Source organism: Meles meles, chromosome 3 (genome assembly GCF_922984935.1).
Source record: "Meles meles chromosome 3, mMelMel3.1 paternal haplotype, whole genome shotgun sequence".
Classification (NCBI taxonomy): Eukaryota; Metazoa; Chordata; class Mammalia; order Carnivora; family Mustelidae; genus Meles; species Meles meles.
This window is the reverse complement of record NC_060068.1, coordinates 175,091,138-175,107,019: the sequence shown is the minus strand read 5'-3', so window position 1 is coordinate 175,107,019 and position 15,882 is coordinate 175,091,138. Positions and strand designations below refer to the sequence as shown.

The following is a 15,882-nucleotide window of genomic DNA, read 5'->3' as shown; positions in this document are numbered from 1 at the left end:
CATATGATAGCTCTTGTAAATAATACTGCAATAAACACAGAGGTGCATATATCTTTTAGAATTAATGTTTTCCTTTTCTTTTGATAATTACCCAGTAGTGGAATTATTTGATCACATGATATTTCTATTTTTAATTCTTTAAGGAACTTCATATCATTTTTCACAGTAGCTGCACCAGTCTACATTTTCGCAAACAGTGCACGAGCACTCCTTCTTCTCCACATCTTTGCCAACACTTGTTGTTTCTTGTCTTTTGATTTTAGCCATTATGACAGGTGTAAGGTGCTAACTCATTGTGGTTTTTAATCTGCATTTCCCCAATGATTAGTGATGTTGAGCATCTTTTCATGTGTATGTTGGCCATCTGTACATCTTCTTTGGTAAAATATCTATTCGGGTCTTCTGTCCACTTTTTAATCAAATTGTTTGGGTTTTTTTGGTGTTGAGTTGCGTAAGTTCTTTGTTATTCTTAATGCCTAGGAACATTTTATTGAGTATAGAAGGTAATATTTCCATATTTGTCAAATTAATGTTGATGACTAAATTCTAATAATAGATTGACTCACTGAACAGAATCATTCAAAATGAAAACAGCCTTAAACACAAAGATAATATTTTTTTTTCTTAAATTCTACAACTCTGAGCACAATGCCTGGTTTAATTATTTTCTCTTGAATGAACAGGTTTATCATGGGCCTTAAGTAGTATACATTTATATCTGCAAATATATCACTTACACAAATAGTTGTAAGGCACCATAATTTCTGATAGTTATATGAATGCACACATCTGATCTAGGGTAATTCCCGGAGAGGCCATCTGAAGTGGGCTTGGAAGACTGGTAAAATTTAAATGGGAGGGAAAAAAATTAAAAAGAACAGGACAAAAATGCAGAGAAGGGGAGTTCAAGGGTATTTTTTCTCATTTCTTTTTTATCCCCCCCCCAGGTCAAATAGAATTTATTGAGTATATTCTTTTTTTTCTAAAAAATCAGAGATGAAATTTCCCTAAAGTGAAATGCACGTATCTTAAGTATACAATTTGATCAGTTCTTAAATACATACAACTATGTAATTCACACTTGAATCAAAATGGAGAACATTTCTATCACCTCTAGAAGTATCCTCATGCCACTTTGCATACAGCCCTCAACCACTATCTAATTTCATGCAGCATAATATAGTTGTGCTTGCTTTCAAACTTTATACAATGGAATTATAAATAAATTGTGTCCAGGATTTTTTGCTCAGCAAAATGATTTTTTGAGATTCATTTATGTTGTCATATGTTTCAGAAGTCTACATTTTTAATTGATGGGCAATACTCCATTCTATGACTCTACCACAATGTGCTTATCTATCACAGGTATTTTTGTTATTTTTTCAGCCCAGGACTATTATTATAAAGTTACTACAACATCCTAGTGCCACTATCTCTTTAGTCCCATGTTTCCATTTCTTTGGGTAAATATCTAGGAGTAGAATCGCTGGGCCATATGGTAACTGTATGGTTAAGTTTATTACAAACTATCAAAAATTTCTTCAAAATGATTATACTCCAACTTCTAATGTATGAAAAGTCTAGTTGCTGTATTATCCTTATCATAAGAGAATAATCTTACCATAGGAAAGGATTTCTTACAAAGAACAGAAGATCTCTAAGATATAAATTCTTTTTTTTATAAATTTATTTATTTTTTTTCAGCGTAACAGTATTCATTGTTTTTGCACCACACCCAGTGCTCCATGCAATATGTGCCCTCCCTATTACCCACCACCTGGTTCCCCCAACCTCCCACCCCCACCCCTTCAAAGCCCTCAGGTTGTTTTTCAGAGTCCATAGTCTCTTATGGTTCGCCTCCCCTTCCAGTTTTTTTTTTTTTTTTTTATAAACATATAATGTATTTTTATCCCCAGGGGTACAGGTCTGTGAATTGCCAGGTTTACATACTTCACAGCACTCACGATAGCAAATACCCTCCCCAATGTCCATAACCCCCTCCCCCTCTCCCAACCCCACTTCCCCCCAGCAACCCCCAGTTTGTTTTGTGAGATTAAGAGTCATTTATGGTTTGTCTCCCTCCCAATCCCATCTTGTTTCATTTATTCTTCTCCTATCTCCCTACCCCCCCATGTTGCATCTCCATGTCCTCATATCAGGGAGATCATATGATAGTTGTCTTTCTCCGATTGACTTATTTCACTAAGCATGATACCCTCTAGTTCCATCCACGTCGTCCATTAAAAAGCTAACTTAGATTTTGTTTTTGAGAAAGAAAGAGAGGGAGTGCAAGAGAGCGTGAGTTGGAGGAAGCAGCAGAGGTAGAGGGGGAGAGAGAATCTTAACCATGCTCCAAGCCCATGGTCCATGCTCAGCACAGAGCCCTATGCAAGGCTAATTTCATGAGCCTGAGATCATGACCTGACCCCAAATCACCAGCCAGACACTTAACTGACTGAGCCACCCAGACATCCCTAGATTTTATTAATGTTTTAAAATATGCATATTAAAAGACACTATCGGGAAAATCATAGAAAAGCACAGAAACCTTATACTATTAGCTTTTCCTTTTCAATCTATTATTCATCTTGAGCTTATGTTTGTGTGTTGTGTGAGGTATGGTCAAGTCAATTTTTTTCCTATATAAATATCTGATTTTTCCTTCTCCATCTGTCACAGATTTTCCGGTCACCATCAAAATACCTTGGTGTCTTTTTTGAAAACCAATTGATGATGAAGGTAAAGTGGATTTCTCAACTTCCTTGTGTTCCACTGATACATTACCTTTCCAACAAAACCACATGTGTTGTTCAAACCTTCAGGATGAATACTAAGTTTTCATTTACTTGTATTAGTTACTGAGAAAGGGATTTTGAAATCTGCAACTATATTTTCTATTTCTCCTTTTAGTTCTGTCAGGTTTTGTTTCATGTATTTTGAAGTTCTGCTATTGTGGGTATACACATTAAGACTGTTAAATCTTTTTGTATCTATGTAAAGATATCTTTTATCTCTATTAATTCTTATTTCTTCAAAACCTACTTTGTCAATTATTAACCAATTATTTAAATTAGTGATCTGTCACCAGCTTTTTTATGCTTACTGTTTGCATTATATAAGTTTTTCAGTTTTATTTTAAATATCTCTGGCATTATAGTGTAGGAACAGCTCTTGTAGACAGCATGCTGTTTCTTATTTTTACCCAATATGACAGTTTCTATCCTTAAAATGGAATGTTTAGTCCATTTATACTTAATATAACTCTTAATAACGTTGGATTTAATCTTCCATATTTCTTTATATTTCACTTTTTTTAAAAAAAGATTTTATTTACTTGACAGACGGAGATCACAGAAAAGCAGGCAGAGAGAGAGGAGGAAGCAGTCTCCCTGCTGAGGAGAGAGCCCAATGTGGGGCTCAATCCCAAGACCCTGGGATCATGACTTGAGCTGAAGGCAGAGGCTTTAACCCACTGAGCCACCCACCCAGGCGCCCGGATATTTTTCTCTTTTTTGATGATTCATGGTAGTAAGTGTGAGTTGTGCCGTGTCCCAATAAATATGGTGTGTCCTCCAACAGACAGCTGAATTACAATCAGAATGTCTTAATTTTCTCCATGTGGTTCCTGGTACAGAGCTCCTAAAACCCTTAGAACTACTTTAGTGGTAAGGGTGATAGAAGTGTCTACTGTTCTAAGGAAGCAACCCATGCTCCTAAGGACCTTCAGGAGGTTGTCTGTTATCAGAAAGACTAAGCCTTGATTAGGAGCTTGGAATTTTATCCCTAGTCCCCTATGTGGGAATGAGGGAAATGGAGCAGGGGAGAGGTGCCAAAGATTGAGTTAATCAACAGTAGCCAAAGATTTAGTCAATGATGCCTATGTAATGAAACCTCAACAAAATTCTCTTAAGCCCTAAATGATGGGGTTCAGAAAGCTTCTGGGGTGCCGAACACAGTGAGGTGCTGGGAAGGTGATGCAGGCCAAGAGGGCATGAACGCCCTTCACACCTCCCTTCATACCTTGCCCTACACATCTCTTCCATTTTGCTGTTCCTGAGTTGCATTCTTTATATTAAACCAGTAAGAGTAAACAAAACATTTTCCTGACTTTTGTGAATCATTTGAACAAATTATGAGATCTGAGAAGGGGGTTATGGGAACCAAAAAATTTATAGTTAGCTGGCGATGAGTACAGGTGGCTCCTGGGGCTTGTGAATGGCATCTGAAGTAAAGAGCAGACTTGTTGGACTGAGTCTTTAATTTGTAAGGTCTATGTCAACTCTGGGTTATTAGTGTCAGAAGTGAATTATTGAACACCCACTTGGTATCCAGAGAATCAGAGAATTGGTAGTTGGGGTTGGAAAACACTGCAGAGTCAGGCCTGATTTTATGATTTGATAGCATCAACACACTGTTTTTCTCCTTAAGACTGGATTATCAGATTGACTCTCGGCTGTGATTCTTACTTCCAAATGTGGCTTTTGTGTGGTCTGGAAGGAATGTTCCAGGTGCTCAGCATGGCTGTTTTCTTCTGGATGGACCAGGACTCCAGCATCACTCAGTACCACATGACCTCAGATATTTCGTTTCAGCTCTGAGTTTCACAGCAGCTGTTCTATTTAGAGCCTTTTGGAGTCTCACCTTCTGCATGAGGGTCCAGCACATGCAAATTTTACATTTTCCTCCTCTCCTATTACCTGGCTATCCAAATTCCAGCAGCACCAAACTCCGACGTCTGCTTCTTAACTCACAGAGATGGTCACATTCTCTCCTTGTGGCAGCGCTGGAAAAACCACTCCTAGGCAGAAAGCTGGGACAAACAGGAATCTCACCTCATACTCAAGAATAAAGTCATTTTTTCTGTTCTGTGAGAAATGCCACTGGAATTTTGATAGGGATACTTCTGTATTTGGAGACTGCCCTGAGAAATACAGACATCTTAATAATATTAATTCAGTCTATGAGCATAAAATACATTTTCATTTATTTGGGTCTCTTCAATTTCTTGCATGAATGTCTTATAGTTTTCAATGTACAGGTCTTTCACCTTTTTTTCTTTCACATATTTTATTCTTTTTGATGGAATTGTAAATGGGCTTGTTTTCTTAATTTCTCTTTCTGAGAGTTCATTATTAATACATAGAAATGCAACAGATTTCTGTATATTGATTTTGTATCCTGAAAAATTACTCGATTCATTTATTAGTTCTCACAGTTTTTTTAGGGGCGCCTTTAATGTTTTCTATATACAGTATCATGCCATCTGCAGATGGTGTAAGTTTTAACACTTCTTTTCCAAGTCGAATGACTTTTATTTCTTTTTCTTGCCTAATTGCCACGGCTAGGACTGTGTCCACCCAAGGATGCAAGAGTGGCATCCTTGTCTTGTTCCTGGTTTTAGTTGATTATGTTCCTGATCACCAGGGACTATGACGTTCACTGTCAGTTTCTCATTTATGCCCTTTATTGTGCTGAGATCCCTCAATATTCACTTTGGTGAATATTTTTATCATATGTGGATGTTAAGTTTCTAGGCGATAAACTCCTTTCGATTTTGCTTGTATGGAAACTTTTTTTTTTTAATTTAAATTCAATTATCCAACTGATAGTACGTCATTACTTTCAGGTGTAGTGCTCAATAAATTATCAATTATGTATAAAACCCCGTGCTCATCACATCACATGCCATTCTTGATGCCCATCACCCAATTACTCCATCCCCCTACCCACCTCCTCTCCAGCAACACTCAGTGTGCTTCCTATAATTAAAAGTCTCTCGGGGCGCCTGGGTGGCTCAGTGGGTTAAAGCCTCTGCCTTCAGCTCAGGTCATGATCCCAGGGTGCTGGGATCGAGTCCCGCATCCGGCTCTCTGCTCAGCAGGAAGCCTGCTTCCTCCTCTCTCTCTGCCTGCCTCTCTGCCTACTTGAGATCTCTCTCTGTCAAATAAATAAAATCTTAAAAAAAAAAAAAAGTTTCTCGTGGTTTTTCTCCCTCTTGGGATAAAATCCCGTTTGTTTTCCCTCCCTTCCCCTATGGTCTTCTGCCCTGTTTTATATTCCATATACAATGAAACCATCTGATAATTGTCTTTAACTCTCTTCCAATTCTGAATAACAGCTTTGCAAGGCCAAGTATTCTAGTTTGGAAGTTTTCTGTTTGTTTGTTTGTTTCCATTTTTTCCTTTCAGAACTTTGACTATATCATGCTACTCTTTTTTGGCCTACAAAGTTTCAGCTGAAAAAATCAGCTAATAGTCTTGGGGGATTCCCTTTATACATAAAAGGTTGTTTTTCTCTTCCTGCTTTTTTCAAGATTCTATCTTCATATTTAAAATTTGACATTTTAATTATAATGTATCTAGGTATGGATCTCATTGGGTTCATTTTATTTAGAATTCTCTTGTGCTTTGTGGACCTAGATGTTTGTTTCCTTCCCCAGGTTTAGAACATTATCAACCATTATTTCATTAGATAAGTTGCCAGTCCCCTTTTCTTTCTCTTCTCCCTCTGGGACCCCTCTAATGAGAATGTTATGTGCCGGTCTGTTCTCCTAGGTATTTTAAGATATCTTCACTTTTTATTTTTTATTTTATTTAAAGAATTTATTTATTTCCTTGACTGAAAGATAGATCCTAAGCAGGCAGAGAGGCAGGCAGAAAGAGAAGTGGAAGCAGGGTCCCCACTGAGAAGAAAGCCCAATAAAGGGCTTGATCCCAGGACCCTGAGATCATGACCTGAGCTGAAGGCAAGGGCTTAACACTGGGCCACCCAGGCGCCCCAAGATATCTTCACTTTTTACAATTACTTTTTTCTTCTTGCTCTTCTGTTTGAGTGAGTTCCATTGCCTTGTCTTCCAGGTCACTGATCTGTTCTGCTTTATCAAGTCTACTGTTAAACCTCTCTAGTGTATTTTTCAGTGTAGCTATTGTACTCCTCACCTCTGTGACTTCTGTTTGGTACTTCTTTACAGTTTTATCTTTTTGCTGAAGTTATCCCTATTTTCACCCATTCTTCTCTTGAATTCACTGGGTACATTTTGTCTTTGAACTCTTTGTCAGGTAAATTACTTATCTCTGTTTCATTAAGGTCTTTTTATGAGGCTTTGTCTTACTCTTTCATTTGGAACATATTCCTTTGCTTCTTCATTTTGCCTGACTCTCTGTGTTTGCTTCTACGTATTAGGTGAAACAGCTACCTTTCCCAGTCATGAAGAAATGGCCTTGTGTAGGAGATGAACCTTGTTCAACCTTGCTCTCTCAAACCTTTGGGATTCTCTGAGTAGTCTGACTCATGCTTGAGAGGCCCCAGTTGTTGAACGTGTGCTGGGACCTGTCAATGTTCCAAAGGATTAACCTCAGTCAGCGCCCAGTTTCAGGCTTGTTTGGAAGCAAGATCCTCAGGTGGCAGCTTTTAACATATGTAAATATACAACTGTAGACCCTCTAGACCTCCAAACCAGATCTGGATTTGTTGTCTGGGAAAGCAGCAAGAATTAGGGCTTTGGACAAGTGTATAAACTTCTTTCTAGGAATTACCAGTGAGCTGTAGTGAGGCCAAGGTAGAGCACAAGATGGCACTTCCCTTCCTACGGCTCCTTAGATTGCCTCTGTAGCATCTGTTTGTGCGTTAAACCTGAATCCTGTCCTAGCAAGGCTTGTGATGCACATTAGAGGTGGGGTACTCCCTCAGCTTTGGTCACGTAAAAGAGTGTTGGGGGAGGGGCATACCCATTGCTTTAGCAAGTCTCTGTCTATGCTCATCCACCTGTGCTAGAAAGGTAAAGGGAGAGAGCAAAACTGGCACTCACCAGAAGCTCTGTCTCCGAAGAAAGTCCCAGCTGTTCCCTGCCCCTTTTATACATATTTTCAGATTAGCAAATAAATCTCCTTCACATATAATCCAGTCACCTCTCAAACTGCTGCCTTTGTGCTGGGTCCTGCTGAGATATATGAGTCTATATGAATGCCCCTAGGTAAAATATTTCAGATCTCCACAGCCCCTGAGAACTCTTGGTATGAACCCCATTGGTTTCCAAAGCCATATGTTTGGGGGGTTTCATCTCTCCCATGCAGATCTCAAGAGCTGGGGTGCCTGGTATGGGGCATGAACACCTCACTCCTTAAGGAGAAGTTCAGAATTCATGACATCCCTCCCTATTGTGTGTCACTGCATGAGGGTGAGCTTTTTTGCAAGTCCATTTCCTTATCTCTCCTACCTGTCTCCATGTGGGCTTTTTTATCCCTTGTTGTGGAAGCTGTTCAGCTAGTTTTAAGTTATTTTTCAGTGGGAACTGTTCCATATGTAGCTGTAAATCTGCTGTGCCCATGAGTAGGGGGTAGTTCAGGATCTTCCTGTGTGGCCATCTTGGACCACTTCCCATTTCAAAATTATTTTTATGAGTTGTGAAAAATATGCAAACAGGAGAGTTTTATAAGAGCACACATCTAAATTTGCCAGCAAAGTTTTCTTTGCCAGGCTATTAAGAAAGTCAGTCATTATGGATACTAAAAATGGAAAGAGAGCTGTTTCCCCTCACTTTAGAAAGCAATTACTTCCTTCTGATTAGAAAGACCAAATAAGAAAGAATTTTAGATTTTTAGTTCAGAGATGCAAAAAACATTCTTGTTCTTTTCTTATTACCTTCTGAAGACAGAAATAAGTTCAGAGTGAAAGGTAAGTTCTTCTAACTGATGTAGATAATAAGAAAAGCAAATTAAGGCTTTTATTTTAATTCATCCTACAGGCTAAACATGATTACTGACAATTGCTTAGATAAAACCATCACCAAACAAATAAATTAGCCAAAATATTTCCAGTCTAGATCCACTTCAGAAGGAAAACAATGGAACATTATGTCAAGATTTTATTAAGGCAGGAGTTAAAGGGAGTTATAGGAGTGACGAAAGCACTAAATGGTACTTAGCTATTTTTAAGATTTTCATTTTAAAGTAATGTCTCCAATTTTGTTCTTAATTAAGGCAAGACTCAAACACAGCACCCCTCAAGTCACTGCAGATGGCCTTTCATGCATTTGGACTTTCTGGAAATAGAACGATCATGACATTATAGAAAATGTGTCTAGATAATTATTTGAAATAAAAACTTAAAAAAATTAGATTATCCTAATGTTCACCACTACCCTAATGTTCTCTGTCTGTAAATTAATCTATAATGAAAAGAGAATCCCATTTTCCCAATAAAGAGAAAATATTAAACTTGAAATTGTGTTTCCATTCCCATTTGCAACTGATATTTTAATATATACAACTTGTCAATGTATGCAATGGAAAATAGAGTCAAATTAACAAGTGAGTTGCTTAACAGGTAGGGTGAATATATTACTGGAAGAAAAGATATCTATTCCTAGAAAATAAAATGATCTTTTTCTTTATTATGACAATCAGAGAAACTATTGAAATAAGATATTCTCCTAATTCTATGAATAAATATTACCTGTGCATATGTATAAATGTATTTTCAATTAACACAGGATAAAAATTCTTCTTAATTAATTACTATCCTAAAATATTATATTCTAGTGTTATATTTATAAATGGGAGGGTAATAAAGCTGAGTTTTATACTTGTACACCTTAAAACATGCATATTCAATCCAAGGACTCTGTATAAATCAAAGTTTATTTCTAATAAAATAATCCAGAAAAGGAGTCAGAATTTGACCAAGAAAGAATAACAAAATAATTATAAGATACTAGATATATAGAATAATAATATTTTAAAATACTCTATTTTACCAGTACATTCATTTCTAATATGATTAAATAACTTAAGTTATTATGTCCTTGAATTAAATTAGTTTTTGGAATTAATTTTAATGATGGTAGAAAGGATTTGATTGGCCTCATTCCAAAGAAGCATTTCTTAGTGAGCCAAGACGGTAGAAACCATCTCAAGACCAGATGCCATTCCTTCTTCAGATTCCATTTGCTGCCAACATATCTCAAAGCAATAGAGTAGTTAATTAAAAAGATTTAGTCTTGAAATTCATTGAGATCTGGCCTCAGTTGAAGTTGCTAATGAAAATGTTCTTCCTTAATAATAGAAATTGGTTGCTAAGTTAATATCTTTATTCAAAATGTCATATGTCTATCAAATACTCAAGTATGTATCATTATCAAAACAGCGTTTGAAGAAAAGATCACTTCTTTTTCATACTTTGAGAAAAACTGAAAAAGAACTCTCATGACCAACTGTGTTAAGGAAATATTTAAAAATAAAAACAGATACCTTCCCTTAAATTTCATAACATAAACTCATGAATGAATTAACAAAAATTATCACTGAAAAACATTTGCTCATTTCCTGGGTCTCAGATGGCTGAGATCATTTTCAACCAAATAATCAGCTCTAATTCATTTGACTTGCTATTTCCCCCCATGGATACTTATCGGGCAAAACTGGAATTGACAACATAGTTTCCCATTCTCCACAGAATGAACTGTTCCAAAAGATCTTGTTTGGGGAGTAAATTATGAAGTCTCCCTTCATTGTAGGATTAATTCGTAAGTGTGGACTGAAAGCAAATGAATTGCATTGTGAACTCCCTGCTTTAAAGGAGGAACCCCAGGTAAAGGAACAGGTCCTGTGGTTGAGGAATCACTGAGATGTTTATATTTGATGTCACTTAGTTTTCTGACATGCAAGGTGCTGGCCCTCTTTAGACAATGAGGGGGAGGGTGAACTGTAAATTAACAGCCCCAACCAGAGTTCCTCTGAATAACTAATGTCTTCATTGAGTTTGTATTTCTGACTGTGCATCTGTATGTTAGTCTAGGGTTCAGTAGTGAGATTACATAGCTCACAGAGATGATAATGAGTAATGAGAAATGGATGGGACATTAGCCTGTGAATCTCAGCTTCACCCCTTAGCTGGTATGAGATGGTGAGCAAGCCACTCCCAGCGGCTTCCTTGCTAGAATTGGGCTTACTGATAGCTCCATTAAAGCACTATTGTACAGGCTGATATGGATGGTTCTGCATAGCACACAACCAGTCACTTAATAAACACAGCACTCCTGAGACCTGTGTGTTGATTCTTATTACACTTCCACAAATACCATTTGGCTGAATTTAGGTATTTTGTTGGAGGGGAAAGTAGACTACATGATTTAAGAGCTTTCTCTCTTTTCACTAAGTGATTTAAGGGCTTTCTTTCTTTTCTGGAGTTGCAATTTGGTTTTATATTTTAATGCTATATGTGTTATTACATGGTTATTACCTGGATACTTTTAACATTCCGTAATGAAAGATTTACATAACTGCACATACGTTAAATAAAAAGTATTAACTTCTTCTTTTCTCTAGCTTCATATGGATGCAAAATTGAGAACTGAGAAAAAGTGTACTCGGGAACCAGCTACATGGCAAGAGGACTCTTGGCAAGTCAGTCCCCTCAACCTCACTGCCTAACCTTGGCTGAGTCAGTTTGTTTTGTCCTTCCAAACAGACCAGTTACCCTCCCTTCACAAATACAAGGTCATGCTGAAGATTTAACAACTTAATTACATCAGAAGAAAATAAAATGCAGCATATTTTCTTAACCACCACTTAGAAAACACACGTATTATCAGCAAAGAAATATAAACAATTTCCAAAGATCTGAGCTCTTCACCAAGTGTGTACGCAGTGACCATATGATGATTAAATTTACTTCAAACACTGAATTTGTACTAGAGAAGGATGGAGATGAAAGATGACAGGTAAGTCTCAAACCTAAGGTTTAGGAAGATAAAGGCATGTATACAAATTGCAACCTGAGATAAAACTATAGCCTCCAGGTCCAGCTGCACAGTTTGTGCACTGCCAAAAAAGCAAATGGAAGAAGAGGTAATGAGAGACTGAAATCTGACCCTCACTACATTGGCTGAACTATGCACCCTAGTCTACAGCTATGTCTTTCTAGAAGGAACATCCGGAATCAGTGGGCTTTTATCAGCCCAGAGGGGAGGACAAACCTTACGAGGTCCAGAATGGAATAAGGACTTTAAGAAAAAGATAAAGACTAAGAACTGCTTTTGCCTGGAAAGATCACCATACCCTTCTACCCTTTGGAGAGGAAGTTTTATAAGGAATTCATAAGTGAAATTATTTCAATAGTCAGAGATTACAAAGTAAACAGAGTTTTTCCCAGATTAAGTTGGAGGAGTATGTTTGGGTAAAAATAAAAGTGCACTGTAACACAATCATAAAACGGAGCTAAGTGTGCCTCATTATTGAAATTGTTCTCTTTTGCATCTGAGCAGCAGAGACAGAGACTCTGGCAAGGCCTGCTCCTGTCTTAACAAAAGAAGGAAAGCAATGAGGAGTCTTATACTCTTGTGATGTAAACGTGACTGAATTCTTCTTCCCTTCCCACTGAAGAGAGAATCGGATTTCTATGAAACTGATAGGAAGTCCACAAATCTGGGATGAAGAGAAAGCTGCATCTCCTCTCACATTTTAGTTGATTATATCACAGGTTATACAATCAGGAACCCACGACTTGTGTGCTGAGAACACATCACTCCTTCCAGATTTTCCAGAAAAATCTGGAACTTATGCAGTCCGTAGGTAGGATCAGTCTGATTTTCCCGCTGTAAGTAGGAAGCCGCTGGAGAGCAGAACCGACTTGCTGCTGGTCTTTACTGCCTGTAGTTGTCTCTCGAAATCTATATTTATCTGTTTATAGATATAGTTCTACTATATAGAGAGATACAGATATAAATGCCACTCTATCACAAATGCATGTCTGTGGCTTTGCCGTCTTGTTGTTGTTTTTAAGCTGCTTCAAACATTGAGCAAAGACTTACTTCAAATGACAGTAAATAATTATGCAGATGCTTTCATTTTTATGAGTTAAAATTAACTTGGGGATGCTGTTGCTTTACACTTGGGAATTGAGTCTAGTCTTCATTTTCTCATATTTTAAAATCTTCTTCTGAAGGCTGTGTTTTATTGTTCTGGAAGTTTCGTAATAGCCTCAGCCAGAAGCATCAAGAATTCGAGTTGATATCAGCATGCTGATTTACTTATTCAATATTAGGAATTTAGCTGATCTTTACATTAAAAGTGAAGTGATACTTTAAGCAGGACATTGTTTATAACTTCAGTTAGAGAGAGAATGGGATACAAAATGATATATGTATATTTAATTTTGATGTTAGTTGGAGGCTCTTTCAATTGATCAACACAAATCCTAAATCAGAACCACAGAAAGGGAAAGTGAAGTGTCCTGAGCCTTGCAAAAACCTCAGGAGTGAGGTTTTTGATTCCTGTTTCTGCCCCAGACCGTAATTATGATGGAATAAGTTCAAGATCTGGGGAAGAACAATTCAATTTAAGTCACATTGACCAGATCTGAGCATTTTCATTCCCATTAAAAAAAAAAAAAATGAATCCATATTTATTTCAGAGGTTTGGGAAACAGATAGGAACATCCAATTACCAGAACAAGTCATCTGTACATTCAAATGAGTAAATGACTCCTTAAGTCCCAAACAACCATACAGTTTGGTTAAGTCTAGGTGTTGACTCTTTTTGGGTCTCTTGAATACCAAATATAAGGTACACCAGTAGATTTTAAAGCGGAATAATATCTACAGCTTGTTTTTCTTAATGAAATCCATTAGCTTCTTCCAAAATTAAAGTGGGTTTTTAAGAGGGGTCTGTTTGACACAACACGGGTCAGGTTTCATTAAGTTCTTTATAAGGAAAGCAGAATTTCTGAGTTGATTCACATATTCAAAGGAAGACTGCAGATGGAACTCATCTGTACAACAGCAAACTGAAGGAAATATAGCATTTACTAAAAAAAGAAGGAAGAGGAGGAGGAGGGGGAGGAGCCCTTGATCTTCCACACTCCTACTTGAAATGGGAAATAAACCAATCAGGTAACATGAAGTGTAGCAGGAGAGAAACTTTCCACAGTACCCGCCCCGGCCCGTGTTTTAATTTTGTTATCCCATTTTGGAAGCATCCACTGGCATGGCCAAGAGACACTTATCTAAATAAAGCCTGCGCTCCCCAGGCAAGTACAGACATTTTGGATCCAAGCGAGTGGGACGGACAGGAGGGAGGGAAACCAGCAGTCAGAGGGTCAGAGCACAAGGGGAGATACCATTCCTCGGTCCTCCGGAGCCCCGACTTTCTCTCCCCACCTCCAGTTTGTATCTCTCTGCATTTTTTTCCTTCCTTCCTCCCTTGCATTTCACATGTTGGTCCAAATCATAGGTGACCCTGAAGAGATTTCTAACGAGATGGATTTTTAAGAGATTGTTGAAGTAGTAATAACCAAAACTTCTCCTTGTGAATGAAATATTCGTAAACCCACTAAATATGAATTTAAAAAAAAAAAAGAATGGAAGTCCTACGTACACGTAACATTTTTCAAGTGCTTCCATACAATTCCCCCTTTTTTCCCTGTCACCTTTCTGGTATAAAGACAGCTTTATACAGCAGCTTGCTTTCTAAAGAGACAGGCTTTGTTAGATGTGACTAGGAAGTGTACATCATGGCTTAATATTGTCACTGTTGCTGTGTTCCTCTCAAGTGGGTCACAGTTACTGAGGAGAGAGGTGGGGAATTCTTAGAGAGTTGTAAAATGTGACGGTGAAATCAATGTTCTGCACGCCCTCAGCAACATCAGTCCTGAGGGTTTAGAGCCCAACTGAGGGGGGACAGGAGTTGAGGAGGAGAGTGGGAAGAAATGCTGTGCTTAGATCATCAATGGAGAGCCAGACACCGCAGATGGATGAGTGTTTATGGATGATGTAAATCTCCGAAGTTTTAGGACAGCAATTAGAGTACTACACTGTCCACATAGTCCTGGGATGCTCACCAAAGGGAAAGAAAACAAGATCTACATCTCTCAAGTCTCTCTGAGCTAGCGGAGGCTTTTTGTACCTGAAAAAACATTCAGTCCCAAATGAATCTGTGCCCTGTTTTATCTTTCTGTCATAGAACTTTTATCCTAGCATTAGAAGGCTCCCGAGCCAGTCTTCTGTGGAATAGATAGATTGTATTTAATGTTCTCAAGTTCTTCTATTAATAGTTTTCTACTGATTTTCTACTATTCTGTTTTTCTTGACTTCTGATCCTTAATCCCAAACCTTTCTTAGGAAATGTACTACTCTGATTAATACTGAATCTGGTTCCCTTTCGTGTAAATTAATATAAAACCAGTAAATGATATTAAGTTTACCAGACATTTCACTTTCTCCAAATTACCTCTTTCTCTCTAAAAAATCATTCGAAACTGGGTGCTCAATTACTTGCTTCCACTGTAAACCGGTCTTCATTTCTCTACCAGCTTGGCTAGCTGATGCCGGCCTTTTGGATTTGCAGTGATTTTCCAGTAGAGCGACATCCCACAGACTATACAGCGATTGCATTCCCTAGAAGCACAGGCTAATATGAAGACACATCAAGAGGCAGAAAAGGAAATGGATTTGAGTAGAAATACTTAGAACTCTGGTGTACAATAATGTATTTAAGAAATGTGGGCAGTTAAAAATGTACATGCGGTCTTATGCAAATCCATGTATTCAAGTTTGGTTTTGTTTTGTTTTTTCCTTCTGTTGCTGCTGTTCACAAATGTGAAAGAGAACATTCCACTTGGATCAAGGTAGTTTCCTCACAAAACATGTACGTTTCACAGGTGCTTATCTGATGACATTATCGACCTTTCTCAATAATTTTTTTTAAGATTTTATTTATTTGTTTGAGAGAGAGAGAGAGAGACAGTGAGAGGCATGAAAGGGCAGATCAGAGGGAGAAGCAGACGCCCTGTGAGCTGGGAGCCTAATGTGGGACTTGATCGCAGGACCCGGGATCATGACTTGAGCCGAAGGCAGTTGCTTAACCAACTGAGCCACCCAGGCGCCCC

At 37.9% G+C, this 15,882-nt stretch overlaps 1 protein-coding gene across 4 annotated transcripts in view; it reads right to left on the bottom strand.

Moving 5' to 3' along the window:
- Positions 1–15,882, bottom strand: part of CTNND2 (catenin delta 2) — a 921,273-nt gene that overhangs the window by 684,992 nt on the left and 220,399 nt on the right. The window lies entirely within an intron of this gene.